Below are 14467 nucleotides of genomic sequence, written 5' to 3' on the forward strand. Positions count from 1 at the left end.
TCTTAGATTATTAAATATTATAACAATGTCCTAGCTTTTCAAAGCAAGAAGAACAAAGCCTTATCTCGGGAAGTTGCGAACAAGTCCAAATTAACTGAGTTTATGAAATTAAACGACCACGAAGGGACTCGAACCCTCAATCTTCTGATTCGAAGTCAGACGCCTTATCCATTAGGCCACGCAGCCTGTTACATATACTCCTATATGACATCATGCAGACGTTGTTTTACCACAATAGACATGAAAATTGCGAACCTGTCCGAATGAGGAAAGCTAGTGATATTGAACAAGTACGAAGAGACGCTATCCCTCAATCTTGTGATGCATAATCAGACACAATATTACTCAGGCCTCGCACTCTTAGATTATTAAATATTATAACAATGTCCTAGCTTTTCAAAGCAAGAAGAACAAAGCCTTATCTCGGGAAGTTGCGAACAAGTCCAAATTAACTGAGTTTATGAAATTAAACGACCACGAAGGGACTCGAACCCTCAATCTTCTGATTCGAAGTCAGACGCCTTATCCATTAGGCCACGCAGCCTGTTTCATATAAACTTATATGACATCATGCAGACGTTGTTTTACCACAATAGACATGAAACTTGCGAACCTGTCCGAATGAGGAAAGCTAGTGATATTGAACAAGTACGAAGAGACGCTATCCCTCAATCTTGTGATGCATAATCAGACACAATATTACTCAGGCCTCGCACTCTTAGATTATTAAATATTATAACAATGTCCTAGCTTTTCAAAGCAAGAAGAACAAAGCCTTATCTCGGGAAGTTGCGAACATGTCCAAAATAGTTGTGCTAATGAAATTAAACAACAACGAGGAGAGTCAAACCCTCAATCGTCTGATTTGAAGTCAAACACCTTATCCATTAGGCGACACACTCTACTCCACATAATCCAATATGACATCATTCTGACGTTGTTTTGCAACAATAGACATCAAAATTGTGAACCGGTCCGAATGAGGAAAGCTAGTTATATTGAACAAGTACGAAGAGACGCTATCCCTCAATCTTGTGATGCAGAATCAGACACAATATTTCACAGGTCTCGCATTCTTAGATCATTGAAGTTGCATGACAATGTTCTAGCATTTCAAAGCAACAAGAACAAAGACTTATTTCCGCAAATTGCAAACAAGTCCAAATTAACTGAGTTTATGAAATTAAACGACCACGAAGGGACTCGATCCCTTAATCTTCTGATTCGAAGTCAGACGCCTTATCCATTAGGCCACGCAACCTGTTACATATACTCCTATATGACATCATGCAGACGTTGTTTTGCCACAATAGACATGAAAATTGCGAACCTGTACGAATGAGGAAAGCTAGTGATATTGAACAAGTATGAAGAGACGCTATCCCTCAATCTTGTGATGCATAATCAGACACAATATTACTCAGGCCTCGCACTCTTAGATTATTAAATTGTATAACAATGTCCTAGCTTTTCAAAGCAAGAAGAACAAAGCCTTATCTCGGGAAGTTGCGAACATGTCCAAAATAGCTGAGCTAATGAAATTAAACAACAACGAGGAGAGTCAAACCCTCAACCGTCTGATTTGAAGTCAAACACCTTATCCATTAGGCGACACACTCTACTCCACATAATCCAATATGACATCATTCAGACGTTGTTTTGCAACAATAGACATCAAAATTGTGAACAGGTCCGAATGAGGAAAGCTAGTTATATTGAACAAGTACGAAGAGAAGCTATCCCTCAATCTTGTGATGCAGAATCAGACACAATATTTCACAGGTCTCGCATTCTTAGATCATTGAAGTTGCATGACAATGTCCTAGCATTTCAAAGCAACAAGAACAAAGACTTATTTCAGGAAATTGCAAACAAGTCCAAATTAACTGAGTTTACGAAATTAAACGACCACGAAGGGACTCGAAACCTCAATCTTCTGATTCGAAGTCAGACACTATTTCAGGAAATTGCAAACAAGTCCAAATTAACTGAGTTTACGAAATTAAACGACCACGAAGGGACTCGAAACCTCAATCTTCTGATTCGAAGTCAGACACCTTATCCATTAGGCCACGCAGCCTGTTTCATATACACTTATATGACATCATGCAGACGTTGTTTTACCACAATAGACATGAAAATTGCGAACCTGTCCGAATGAGGAAAGCTAGTGATATTGAACAAGTACGAAGAGACGCTATCCCTCAATCTTGTGATGCATAATCAGACACAATATTACTCAGGCCTCGCACTCTTAGATTATTAAATATTATAACAATGTCCTAGCTTTTCAAAGCAAGAAGAACAAAGCCTTATCTCGGGAAGTTGCGAACATGTCCAAAATAGCTGTGCTAATGAAATTAAACAACAACGAGGAGAGTCAAACCCTCAATCGTCTGATTTGAAGTCAAACACCTTATCCATTAGGCGACACACTCTACTCCACATAATCCAATATGACATCATTCAGACGTTGTTTTGCAACAATAGATATCAAAATTGTGAACCGGTCCGAATGAGGAAAGCTAGTTATATTGAACAAGTACGAAGAGAAGCTATCCCTCAATCTTGTGATGCAGAATCAGACACAATATTTCACAGGTCTCGCATTCTTAGATCATTGAAGTTGCATGACAATGTTCTAGCATTTCAAAGCAACAAGAACAAAGACTTATTTCAGGAAATTGCAAACAAGTCCAAATTAACTGAGTTTACGAAATTAAACGACCACGAAGGGAATCGAAACCTCAGTCTTCTGATTCGAAGTCAGACACCTTATCCATTAGGCCACGCAGCCTGTTTCAAATACACTTATATGACATCATGCAGACGTTGTTTTACCACAATAGACATGAAAATTGCGAACCTGTCCGAATGAGGAAAGCTAGTGATATTGAACAAGTACGAAGAGACGCTATCCCTCAATCTTGTGATGCATAATCAGACACAATATTACTCAGGCCTCGCACTCTTAGATTATTAAATATTATAACAATGTCCTAGCTTTTCAAAGCAAGAAGAACAAAGCCTTATCTCGGGAAGTTGCGAACAAGTCCAAATTAACTGAGTTTATGAAATTAAACGACCACGAAGGGACTCGAACCCTCAATCTTCTGATTCGAAGTCAGACGCCTTATCCATTAGGCCACGCAGCCTGTTACATATACTCCTATATGACATCATGCAGACGTTGTTTTACCACAATAGACATGAAAATTGCGAACCTGTCCGAATGAGGAAAGCTAGTGATATTGAACAAGTACGAAGAGACGCTATCCCTCAATCTTGTGATGCATAATCAGACACAATATTACTCAGGCCTCGCACTCTTAGATTATTAAATATTATAACAATGTCCTAGCTTTTCAAAGCAAGAAGAACAAAGCCTTATCTCGGGAAGTTGCGAACAAGTCCAAATTAACTGAGTTTATGAAATTAAACGACCACGAAGGGACTCGAACCCTCAATCTTCTGATTCGAAGTCAGACGCCTTATCCATTAGGCCACGCAGCCTGTTTCATATAAACTTATATGACATCATGCAGACGTTGTTTTACCACAATAGACATGAAACTTGCGAACCTGTCCGAATGAGGAAAGCTAGTGATATTGAACAAGTACGAAGAGACGCTATCCCTCAATCTTGTGATGCATAATCAGACACAATATTACTCAGGCCTCGCACTCTTAGATTATTAAATATTATAACAATGTCCTAGCTTTTCAAAGCAAGAAGAACAAAGCCTTATCTCGGGAAGTTGCGAACATGTCCAAAATAGTTGTGCTAATGAAATTAAACAACAACGAGGAGAGTCAAACCCTCAATCGTCTGATTTGAAGTCAAACACCTTATCCATTAGGCGACACACTCTACTCCACATAATCCAATATGACATCATTCTGACGTTGTTTTGCAACAATAGACATCAAAATTGTGAACCGGTCCGAATGAGGAAAGCTAGTTATATTGAACAAGTACGAAGAGACGCTATCCCTCAATCTTGTGATGCAGAATCAGACACAATATTTCACAGGTCTCGCATTCTTAGATCATTGAAGTTGCATGACAATGTTCTAGCATTTCAAAGCAACAAGAACAAAGACTTATTTCCGCAAATTGCAAACAAGTCCAAATTAACTGAGTTTATGAAATTAAACGACCACGAAGGGACTCGATCCCTTAATCTTCTGATTCGAAGTCAGACGCCTTATCCATTAGGCCACGCAACCTGTTACATATACTCCTATATGACATCATGCAGACGTTGTTTTGCCACAATAGACATGAAAATTGCGAACCTGTCCGAATGAGGAAAGCTAGTGATATTGAACAAGTATGAAGAGACGCTATCCCTCAATCTTGTGATGCATAATCAGACACAATATTACTCAGGCCTCGCACTCTTAGATTATTAAATTGTATAACAATGTCCTAGCTTTTCAAAGCAAGAAGAACAAAGCCTTATCTCGGGAAGTTGCGAACATGTCCAAAATAGCTGAGCTAATGAAATTAAACAACAACGAGGAGAGTCAAACCCTCAATCGTCTGATTTGAAGTCAAACACCTTATCCATTAGGGAACACACTCTACTCCACATAATCCAATATGACATCATTCAGACGTTGTTTTGCAACAATAGACATCAAAATTGTGAACCGGTCCGAATGAGGAAAGCTAGTTATATTGAACAAGTACGAAGAGAAGCTATCCCTCAATCTTGTGATGCAGAATCAGACACAATATTTCACAGGTCTCGCATTCTTAGATCATTGAAGTTGCATGACAATGTCCTAGCATTTCAAAGCAACAAGAACAAAGACTTATTTCAGGAAATTGCAAACAAGTCCAAATTAACTGAGTTTACGAAATTAAACGACCACGAAGGGACTCGAACCCTCAATCTTCTGATTCTAAGTCAGACGCCTTATCCATTAGGCCACGCACCCTGATTCATTTACACCTATATGACATCATGCAGACGTTGTTTTTCCACAATAGACATGAAAATTGCGAACCTGTCCGAATGAGGAAAGCTAGTGATATTGAACAAGTACGAAGAGACGCTATCCCTCAATCTTGTGATGCATAATCAGACACAATATTACTCAGGCCTCGCACTCTTAGATTATTAAATATTATAACAATGTCCTAGCTTTTCAAAGCAAGAAGAACAAAGCCTTATCTCGGGAAGTTGCAAACAAGTCCAAATTAACTGAGTTTATGAAATTAAACGACCACGAAGGGACTCGAACAATCAATCTTCTGATTCGAAGTCAGACGCCTTATCCATTAGGCCACGCAGCCTGTTACATATACTCCTATATGACATCATGCAGACGTTGTTTTACCACAATAGACATGAAAATTGCGAACCTGTCCGAATGAGGAAAGCTAGTGATATTGAACAAGTACGAAGAGACGCTATCCCCCAATCTTGTGATGCATAATCAGACACAATATTACTCAGGCCTCGCACTCTTAGATTATTAAATATTATAACAATGTCCTAGCTTTTCAAAGCAAGAAGAACAAAGCCTTATCTCGGGAAATTGCGAACATGTCCAAAATAGCTGTGCTAATGAAATTAAACAACAACGAGGAGAGTCAAACCCTCAATCGTCTGATTTGAAGTCAAACACCTTATCCATTAGGCGACACACTCTACTCCACATAATCCAATATGACATCATTCAGACGTTGTTTTGCAACAATAGACATCAAAATTGTGAACCGGTCCGAATGAGGAAAGCTAGTTATATTGAACAAGTACGAAGAGACGCTATCCCTCAATCTTGTGATGCAGAATCAGACACAATATTTCACAGGTCTCGCATTCTTAGATCATTGAAGTTGCATGACAATGTTCTAGCATTTCAAAGCAACAAGAACAAAGACTAATTTCAGGAAATTGCAAACAAGTCCAAATTAACTGAGTTTACGAAATTAACCGAACACGAATGGACTCGAACCCTCGATCTTCTGATTCGAAGTCAGACGCCTTATCCATTAGGCCACGCAGCCTGTTACATATACTCCTATATGACATCATGCAGACGTTGTTTTACCACAATAGACATGAAAATTGCGAACCTGTCCGAATGAGGAAAGCTAGTGATATTGAACAAGTACGAAGAGACGCTATCCCCCAATCTTGTGATGCATAATCAGACACAATATTACTCAGGCCTCGCACTCTTAGATTATTAAATATTATAACAATGTCCTAGCTTTTCAAAGCAAGAAGAACAAAGCCTTATCTCGGGAAATTGCGAACATGTCCAAAATAGCTGTGCTAATGAAATTAAACAACAACGAGGAGAGTCAAACCCTCAATCGTCTGATTTGAAGTCAAACACCTTATCCATTAGGCGACACACTCTACTCCACATAATCCAATATGACATCATTCAGACGTTGTTTTGCAACAATAGACATCAAAATTGTGAACCGGTCCGAATGAGGAAAGCTAGTTATATTGAACAAGTACGAAGAGACGCTATCCCTCAATCTTGTGATGCAGAATCAGACACAATATTTCACAGGTCTCGCATTCTTAGATCATTGAAGTTGCATGACAATGTTCTAGCATTTCAAAGCAACAAGAACAAAGACTAATTTCAGGAAATTGCAAACAAGTCCAAATTAACTGAGTTTACGAAATTAACCGACCACGAAGGGACTCGAACCCTTAATCTTCTGATTCGAAGTCAGACGCCTTATCCATTAGGCCACGCAGCCTGTTTCAATTACACTTATATGACATCATGCAGACGTTGTTTTACCACAATAGACATGAAAATTGCGAACCTGTCCGAATGAGGAAAGCTAGTGATATTGAACAAGTACGAAGAGACGCTATCCCCCAATCTTGTGATGCATAATCAGACACAATATTACTCAGGCCTCGCACTCTTAGATTATTAAATATTATAACAATGTCCTAGCTTTTCAAAGCAAGAAGAACAAAGCCTTATCTCGGGAAATTGCGAACATGTCCAAAATAGCTGTGCTAATGAAATTAAACAACAACGAGGAGAGTCAAACCCTCAATCGTCTGATTTGAAGTCAAACACCTTATCCATTAGGCGACACACTCTACTCCACATAATCCAATATGACATCATTCAGACGTTGTTTTGCAACAATAGACATCAAAATTGTGAACCGGTCCGAATGAGGAAAGCTAGTTATATTGAACAAGTACGAAGAGACGCTATCCCTCAATCTTGTGATGCAGAATCAGACACAATATTTCACAGGTCTCGCATTCTTAGATCATTGAAGTTGCATGACAATGTTCTAGCATTTCAAAGCAACAAGAACAAAGACTAATTTCAGGAAATTGCAAACAAGTCCAAATTAACTGAGTTTACGAAATTAACCGACCACGAAGGGACTCGAACCCTTAATCTTCTGATTCGAAGTCAGACGCCTTATCCATTAGGCCACGCAGCCTGTTTCAATTACACTTATATGACATCATGCAGACGTTGTTTTACCACAATAGACATGAAAATTGCGAACCTGTCCGAATGAGGAAAGCTAGTGATATTGAACAAGTACGAAGAGACGCTATCCCTCAATCTTGTGATGCATAATCAGACACAATATTACTCAGGCCTCGCACTCTTAGATTATTAAATATTATAACAATGTCCTAGCTTTTCAAAGCAAGAAGAACAAAGCCTTATCTCGGTAAGTTGCGAACAAGTCCAAATTAACTGAGTTTATGAAATTAAACGACAACGAAGGGACTCGAACCCTCAATCTTCTGATTCGAAGTCAGACGCCTTATCCATTAGGCCACACAGCCTGTTACATATACTCCTATATGACATCATGCAGACGTTGTTTTACCACAATAGACATGAAAATTGCGAACCTGTCCGAATGAGGAAAGCTAGTGATATTGAACAAGTACGAAGAGACGCTATCCCTCAATCTTGTGATGCATAATCAGACACAATATTACTCAGGCCTCGCACTCTTAGATTATTAAATATTATAACAATGTCCTAGCTTTTCAAAGCAAGAAGAACAAAGCCTTATCTCGGGAAGTTGCGAACATGTCCAAAATAGCTGTGCTAATGAAATTAAACAACAACGAGGAGAGTCAAACCCTCAATCGTCTGATTTGAAGTCAAACACCTTATCCATTAGGCGACACACTCTACTCCACATAATCCAATATGACATCATTCAGACGTTGTTTTGCAACAATAGATATCAAAATTGTGAACCGGTCCGAATGAGGAAAGCTAGTTATATTGAACAAGTACGAAGAGAAGCTATCCCTCAATCTTGTGATGCAGAATCAGACACAATATTTCACAGGTCTCGCATTCTTAGATCATTGAAGTTGCATGACAATGTTCTAGCATTTCAAAGCAACAAGAACAAAGACTTATTTCAGGAAATTGCAAACAAGTCCAAATTAACTGAGTTTACGAAATTAAACGACCACGAAGGGACTCGAAACCTCAATCTTCTGATTCGAAGACAGACACCTTATCCATTAGGCCACGTAGCCTGTTTCAAATACACTTATATGACATCATGCAGACGTTGTTTTACCACAATAGACATGAAAATTGCGAACCTGTCCGAATGAGGAAAGCTAGTGATATTGAACAAGTACGAAGAGACGCTATCCCCCAATCTTGTGATGCATAATCAGACACAATATTACTCAGGCCTCGCACTCTTAGATTATTAAATATTATAACAATGTCCTAGCTTTTCAAAGCAAGAAGAACAAAGCCTTATCTCGGGAAATTGCGAACATGTCCAAAATAGCTGTGCTAATGAAATTAAACAACAACGAGGAGAGTCAAACCCTCAATCGTCTGATTTGAAGTCAAACACCTTATCCATTAGGCGACACACTCTACTCCACATAATCCAATATGACATCATTCAGACGTTGTTTTGCAACAATAGACATCAAAATTGTGAACCGGTCCGAATGAGGAAAGCTAGTTATATTGAACAAGTACGAAGAGACGCTATCCCTCAATCTTGTGATGCAGAATCAGACACAATATTTCACAGGTCTCGCATTCTTAGATCATTGAAGTTGCATGACAATGTTCTAGCATTTCAAAGCAACAAGAACAAAGACTAATTTCAGGAAATTGCAAACAAGTCCAAATTAACTGAGTTTACGAAATTAACCGACCACGAAGGGACTCGAACCCTTAATCTTCTGATTCGAAGTCAGACGCCTTATCCATTAGGCCACGCAGCCTGTTTCAATTACACTTATATGACATCATGCAGACGTTGTTTTACCACAATAGACATGAAAATTGCGAACCTGTCCGAATGAGGAAAGCTAGTGATATTGAACAAGTACGAAGAGACGCTATCCCCCAATCTTGTGATGCATAATCAGACACAATATTACTCAGGCCTCGCACTCTTAGATTATTAAATATTATAACAATGTCCTAGCTTTTCAAAGCAAGAAGAACAAAGCCTTATCTCGGGAAATTGCGAACATGTCCAAAATAGCTGTGCTAATGAAATTAAACAACAACGAGGAGAGTCAAACCCTCAATCGTCTGATTTGAAGTCAAACACCTTATCCATTAGGCGACACACTCTACTCCACATAATCCAATATGACATCATTCAGACGTTGTTTTGCAACAATAGACATCAAAATTGTGAACCGGTCCGAATGAGGAAAGCTAGTTATATTGAACAAGTACGAAGAGACGCTATCCCTCAATCTTGTGATGCAGAATCAGACACAATATTTCACAGGTCTCGCATTCTTAGATCATTGAAGTTGCATGACAATGTTCTAGCATTTCAAAGCAACAAGAACAAAGACTAATTTCAGGAAATTGCAAACAAGTCCAAATTAACTGAGTTTACGAAATTAACCGACCACGAAGGGACTCGAACCCTTAATCTTCTGATTCGAAGTCAGACGCCTTATCCATTAGGCCACGCAGCCTGTTTCAATTACACTTATATGACATCATGCAGACGTTGTTTTACCACAATAGACATGAAAATTGCGAACCTGTCCGAATGAGGAAAGCTAGTGATATTGAACAAGTACGAAGAGACGCTATCCCTCAATCTTGTGATGCATAATCAGACACAATATTACTCAGGCCTCGCACTCTTAGATTATTAAATATTATAACAATGTCCTAGCTTTTCAAAGCAAGAAGAACAAAGCCTTATCTCGGTAAGTTGCGAACAAGTCCAAATTAACTGAGTTTATGAAATTAAACGACAACGAAGGGACTCGAACCCTCAATCTTCTGATTCGAAGTCAGACGCCTTATCCATTAGGCCACGCAGCCTGTTACATATACTCCTATATGACATCATGCAGACGTTGTTTTACCACAATAGACATGAAAATTGCGAACCTGTCCGAATGAGGAAAGCTAGTGATATTGAACAAGTACGAAGAGACGCTATCCCTCAATCTTGTGATGCATAATCAGACACAATATTACTCAGGCCTCGCACTCTTAGATTATTAAATATTATAACAATGTCCTAGCTTTTCAAAGCAAGAAGAACAAAGCCTTATCTCGGGAAGTTGCGAACATGTCCAAAATAGCTGTGCTAATGAAATTAAACAACAACGAGGAGAGTCAAACCCTCAATCGTCTGATTTGTAGTCAAACACCTTATCCATTAGGCGACACACTCTACTCCACATAATCCAATATGACATCATTCAGACGTTGTTTTGCAACAATAGATATCAAAATTGTGAACCGGTCCGAATGAGGAAAGCTAGTTATATTGAACAAGTACGAAGAGAAGCTATCCCTCAATCTTGTGATGCAGAATCAGACACAATATTTCACAGGTCTCGCATTCTTAGATCATTGAAGTTGCATGACAATGTTCTAGCATTTCAAAGCAACAAGAACAAAGACTTATTTCAGGAAATTGCAAACAAGTCCAAATTAACTGAGTTTACGAAATTAAACGACCACGAAGGGACTCGAAACCTCAATCTTCTGATTCGAAGTCAGACACCTTATCCATTAGGCCACGTAGCCTGTTTCAAATACACTTATATGACATCATGCAGACGTTGTTTTACCACAATAGACATGAAAATTGCGAACCTGTCCGAATGAGGAAAGCTAGTGATATTGAACAAGTACGAAGAGACGCTATCCCTCAATCTTGTGATGCATAATCAGACACAATATTACTCAGGCCTCGCACTCTTAGATTATTAAATATTATAACAATGTCCTAGCTTTTCAAAGCAAGAAGAACAAAGCCTTATCTCGGGAAGTTGCGAACATGTCCAAAATAGCTGTGCTAATGAAATTAAACAACAACGAGGAGAGTCAAACCCTCAATCGTCTGATTTGAAGTCAAACACCTTATCCATTAGGCGACACATTCTACTCCACATAATCCAATATGACATCATTCAGACGTTGTTTTGCAACAATAGATATCAAAATTGTGAACCGGTCCGAATGAGGAAAGCTAGTTATATTGAACAAGTACGAAGAGAAGCTATCCCTCAATCTTGTGATGCAGAATCAGACACAATATTTCACAGGTCTCGCATTCTTAGATCATTGAAGTTGCATGACAATGTCCTAGCATTTCAAAGCAACAAGAACAAAGACTAATTTCAGGAAATTGCAAACAAGTCCAAATTAACTGAGTTTTTGAAATTAACCGACCACGAAGGGACTCGAACCCTTAATCTTCTAATTCGAAGTCAGACGCCTTATCCATTAGGCCACGCAACCTGTTACATATACTCCTATATGACATCATGCAGACGTTGTTTTGCCACAATAGACATGAAAATTGCGAACCTGTCCGAATGAGGAAAGCTAGTGATATTGAACAAGTATGAAGAGACGCTATCCCTCAATCTTGTGATGCATAATCAGACACAATATTACTCAGGCCTCGCACTCTTAGATTATTAAATTGTATAACAATGTCCTAGCTTTTCAAAGCAAGAAGAACAAAGCCTTATCTCGGGAAGTTGCGAACATGTCCAAAATAGCTGAGCTAATGAAATTAAACAACAACGAGGAGAGTCAAACCCTCAACCGTCTGATTTGAAGTCAAACACCTTATCCATTAGGCGACACACTCTACTCCACATAATCCAATATGACATCATTCAGACGTTGTTTTGCAACAATAGACATCAAAATTGTGAACAGGTCCGAATGAGGAAAGCTAGTTATATTGAACAAGTACGAAGAGAAGCTATCCCTCAATCTTGTGATGCAGAATCAGACACAATATTTCACAGGTCTCGCATTCTTAGATCATTGAAGTTGCATGACAATGTCCTAGCATTTCAAAGCAACAAGAACAAAGACTTATTTCAGGAAATTGCAAACAAGTCCAAATTAACTGAGTTTACGAAATTAAACGACCACGAAGGGACTCGAAACCTCAATCTTCTGATTCGAAGTCAGACACCTTATCCATTAGGCCACGCAGCCTGTTTCATATACACTTATATGACATCATGCAGACGTTGTTTTACCACAATAGACATGAAAATTGCGAACCTGTCCGAATGAGGAAAGCTAGTGATATTGAACAAGTACGAAGAGACGCTATCCCTCAATCTTGTGATGCATAATCAGACACAATATTACTCAGGCCTCGCACTCTTAGATTATTAAATATTATAACAATGTCCTAGCTTTTCAAAGCAAGAAGAACAAAGCCTTATCTCGGGAAGTTGCGAACATGTCCAAAATAGCTGTGCTAATGAAATTAAACAACAACGAGGAGAGTCAAACCCTCAATCGTCTGATTTGAAGTCAAACACCTTATCCATTAGGCGACACACTCTACTCCACATAATCCAATATGACATCATTCAGACGTTGTTTTGCAACAATAGATATCAAAATTGTGAACCGGTCCGAATGAGGAAAGCTAGTTATATTGAACAAGTACGAAGAGAAGCTATCCCTCAATCTTGTGATGCAGAATCAGACACAATATTTCACAGGTCTCGCATTCTTAGATCATTGAAGTTGCATGACAATGTTCTAGCATTTCAAAGCAACAAGAACAAAGACTTATTTCAGGAAATTGCAAACAAGTCCAAATTAACTGAGTTTACGAAATTAAACGACCACGAAGGGAATCGAAACCTCAATCTTCTGATTCGAAGTCAGACACCTTATCCATTAGGCCACGCAGCCTGTTTCAAATACACTTATATGACATCATGCAGACGTTGTTTTACCACAATAGACATGAAAATTGCGAACCTGTCCGAATGAGGAAAGCTAGTGATATTGAACAAGTACGAAGAGACGCTATCCCTCAATCTTGTGATGCATAATCAGACACAATATTACTCAGGCCTCGCACTCTTAGATTATTAAATATTATAACAATGTCCTAGCTTTTCAAAGCAAGAAGAACAAAGCCTTATCTCGGGAAGTTGCGAACAAGTCCAAATTAACTGAGTTTATGAAATTAAACGACCACGAAGGGACTCGAACCCTCAATCTTCTGATTCGAAGTCAGACGCCTTATCCATTAGGCCACGCAGCCTGTTACATATACTCCTATATGACATCATGCAGACGTTGTTTTACCACAATAGACATGAAAATTGCGAACCTGTCCGAATGAGGAAAGCTAGTGATATTGAACAAGTACGAAGAGACGCTATCCCTCAATCTTGTGATGCATAATCAGACACAATATTACTCAGGCCTCGCACTCTTAGATTATTAAATATTATAACAATGTCCTAGCTTTTCAAAGCAAGAAGAACAAAGCCTTATCTCGGGAAGTTGCGAACAAGTCCAAATTAACTGAGTTTATGAAATTAAACGACCACGAAGGGACTCGAACCCTCAATCTTCTGATTCGAAGTCAGACGCCTTATCCATTAGGCCACGCAGCCTGTTTCATATAAACTTATATGACATCATGCAGACGTTGTTTTACCACAATAGACATGAAACTTGCGAACCTGTCCGAATGAGGAAAGCTAGTGATATTGAACAAGTACGAAGAGACGCTATCCCTCAATCTTGTGATGCATAATCAGACACAATATTACTCAGGCCTCGCACTCTTAGATTATTAAATATTATAACAATGTCCTAGCTTTTCAAAGCAAGAAGAACAAAGCCTTATCTCGGGAAGTTGCGAACATGTCCAAAATAGTTGTGCTAATGAAATTAAACAACAACGAGGAGAGTCAAACCCTCAATCGTCTGATTTGAAGTCAAACACCTTATCCATTAGGCGACACACTCTACTCCACATAATCCAATATGACATCATTCTGACGTTGTTTTGCAACAATAGACATCAAAATTGTGAACCGGTCCGAATGAGGAAAGCTAGTTATATTGAACAAGTACGAAGAGACGCTATCCCTCAATCTTGTGATGCAGAATCAGACACAATATTTCACAGGTCTCGCATTCTTAGATCATTGAAGTTGCATGACAATGT

At 38.8% G+C, this 14467-nt stretch overlaps 11 non-coding genes across 11 annotated transcripts; all 11 read right to left on the reverse strand.

Moving 5' to 3' along the window:
* Window positions 1-113: 113 nt before the first annotated feature.
* trnar-ucg (transfer RNA arginine (anticodon UCG)) lies at window positions 114-186 on the reverse strand. Its single transcript has one exon. It is a non-coding gene; the product is annotated as a tRNA-Arg (tRNA).
* Window positions 187-471: 285 nt separating this feature from the next.
* Window positions 472-544, reverse strand: trnar-ucg (transfer RNA arginine (anticodon UCG)). The gene has a single exon. It is a non-coding gene; the product is annotated as a tRNA-Arg (tRNA).
* Window positions 545-3082: 2538 nt separating this feature from the next.
* trnar-ucg (transfer RNA arginine (anticodon UCG)) lies at window positions 3083-3155 on the reverse strand. The gene has a single exon. It is a non-coding gene; the product is annotated as a tRNA-Arg (tRNA).
* A 285-nt stretch (window positions 3156-3440) lies between these two features.
* trnar-ucg (transfer RNA arginine (anticodon UCG)) lies at window positions 3441-3513 on the reverse strand. Its single transcript has one exon. It is a non-coding gene; the product is annotated as a tRNA-Arg (tRNA).
* Window positions 3514-4874: 1361 nt separating this feature from the next.
* trnal-uag (transfer RNA leucine (anticodon UAG)) lies at window positions 4875-4947 on the reverse strand. The gene has a single exon. It is a non-coding gene; the product is annotated as a tRNA-Leu (tRNA).
* A 1719-nt stretch (window positions 4948-6666) lies between these two features.
* trnar-ucg (transfer RNA arginine (anticodon UCG)) lies at window positions 6667-6739 on the reverse strand. Its single transcript has one exon. It is a non-coding gene; the product is annotated as a tRNA-Arg (tRNA).
* A 644-nt stretch (window positions 6740-7383) lies between these two features.
* Window positions 7384-7456, reverse strand: trnar-ucg (transfer RNA arginine (anticodon UCG)). Its single transcript has one exon. It is a non-coding gene; the product is annotated as a tRNA-Arg (tRNA).
* Window positions 7457-9175: 1719 nt separating this feature from the next.
* On the reverse strand, window positions 9176-9248 carry trnar-ucg (transfer RNA arginine (anticodon UCG)). The gene has a single exon. It is a non-coding gene; the product is annotated as a tRNA-Arg (tRNA).
* Window positions 9249-9892: 644 nt separating this feature from the next.
* On the reverse strand, window positions 9893-9965 carry trnar-ucg (transfer RNA arginine (anticodon UCG)). The gene has a single exon. It is a non-coding gene; the product is annotated as a tRNA-Arg (tRNA).
* Window positions 9966-13476: 3511 nt separating this feature from the next.
* trnar-ucg (transfer RNA arginine (anticodon UCG)) lies at window positions 13477-13549 on the reverse strand. The gene has a single exon. It is a non-coding gene; the product is annotated as a tRNA-Arg (tRNA).
* Window positions 13550-13834: 285 nt separating this feature from the next.
* Window positions 13835-13907, reverse strand: trnar-ucg (transfer RNA arginine (anticodon UCG)). The gene has a single exon. It is a non-coding gene; the product is annotated as a tRNA-Arg (tRNA).
* Window positions 13908-14467: the final 560 nt, after the last annotated feature.

Source organism: Salvelinus alpinus, chromosome 25 (genome assembly GCF_045679555.1).
Source record: "Salvelinus alpinus chromosome 25, SLU_Salpinus.1, whole genome shotgun sequence".
NCBI lineage: Eukaryota > Metazoa > Chordata > Actinopteri > Salmoniformes > Salmonidae > Salvelinus > Salvelinus alpinus.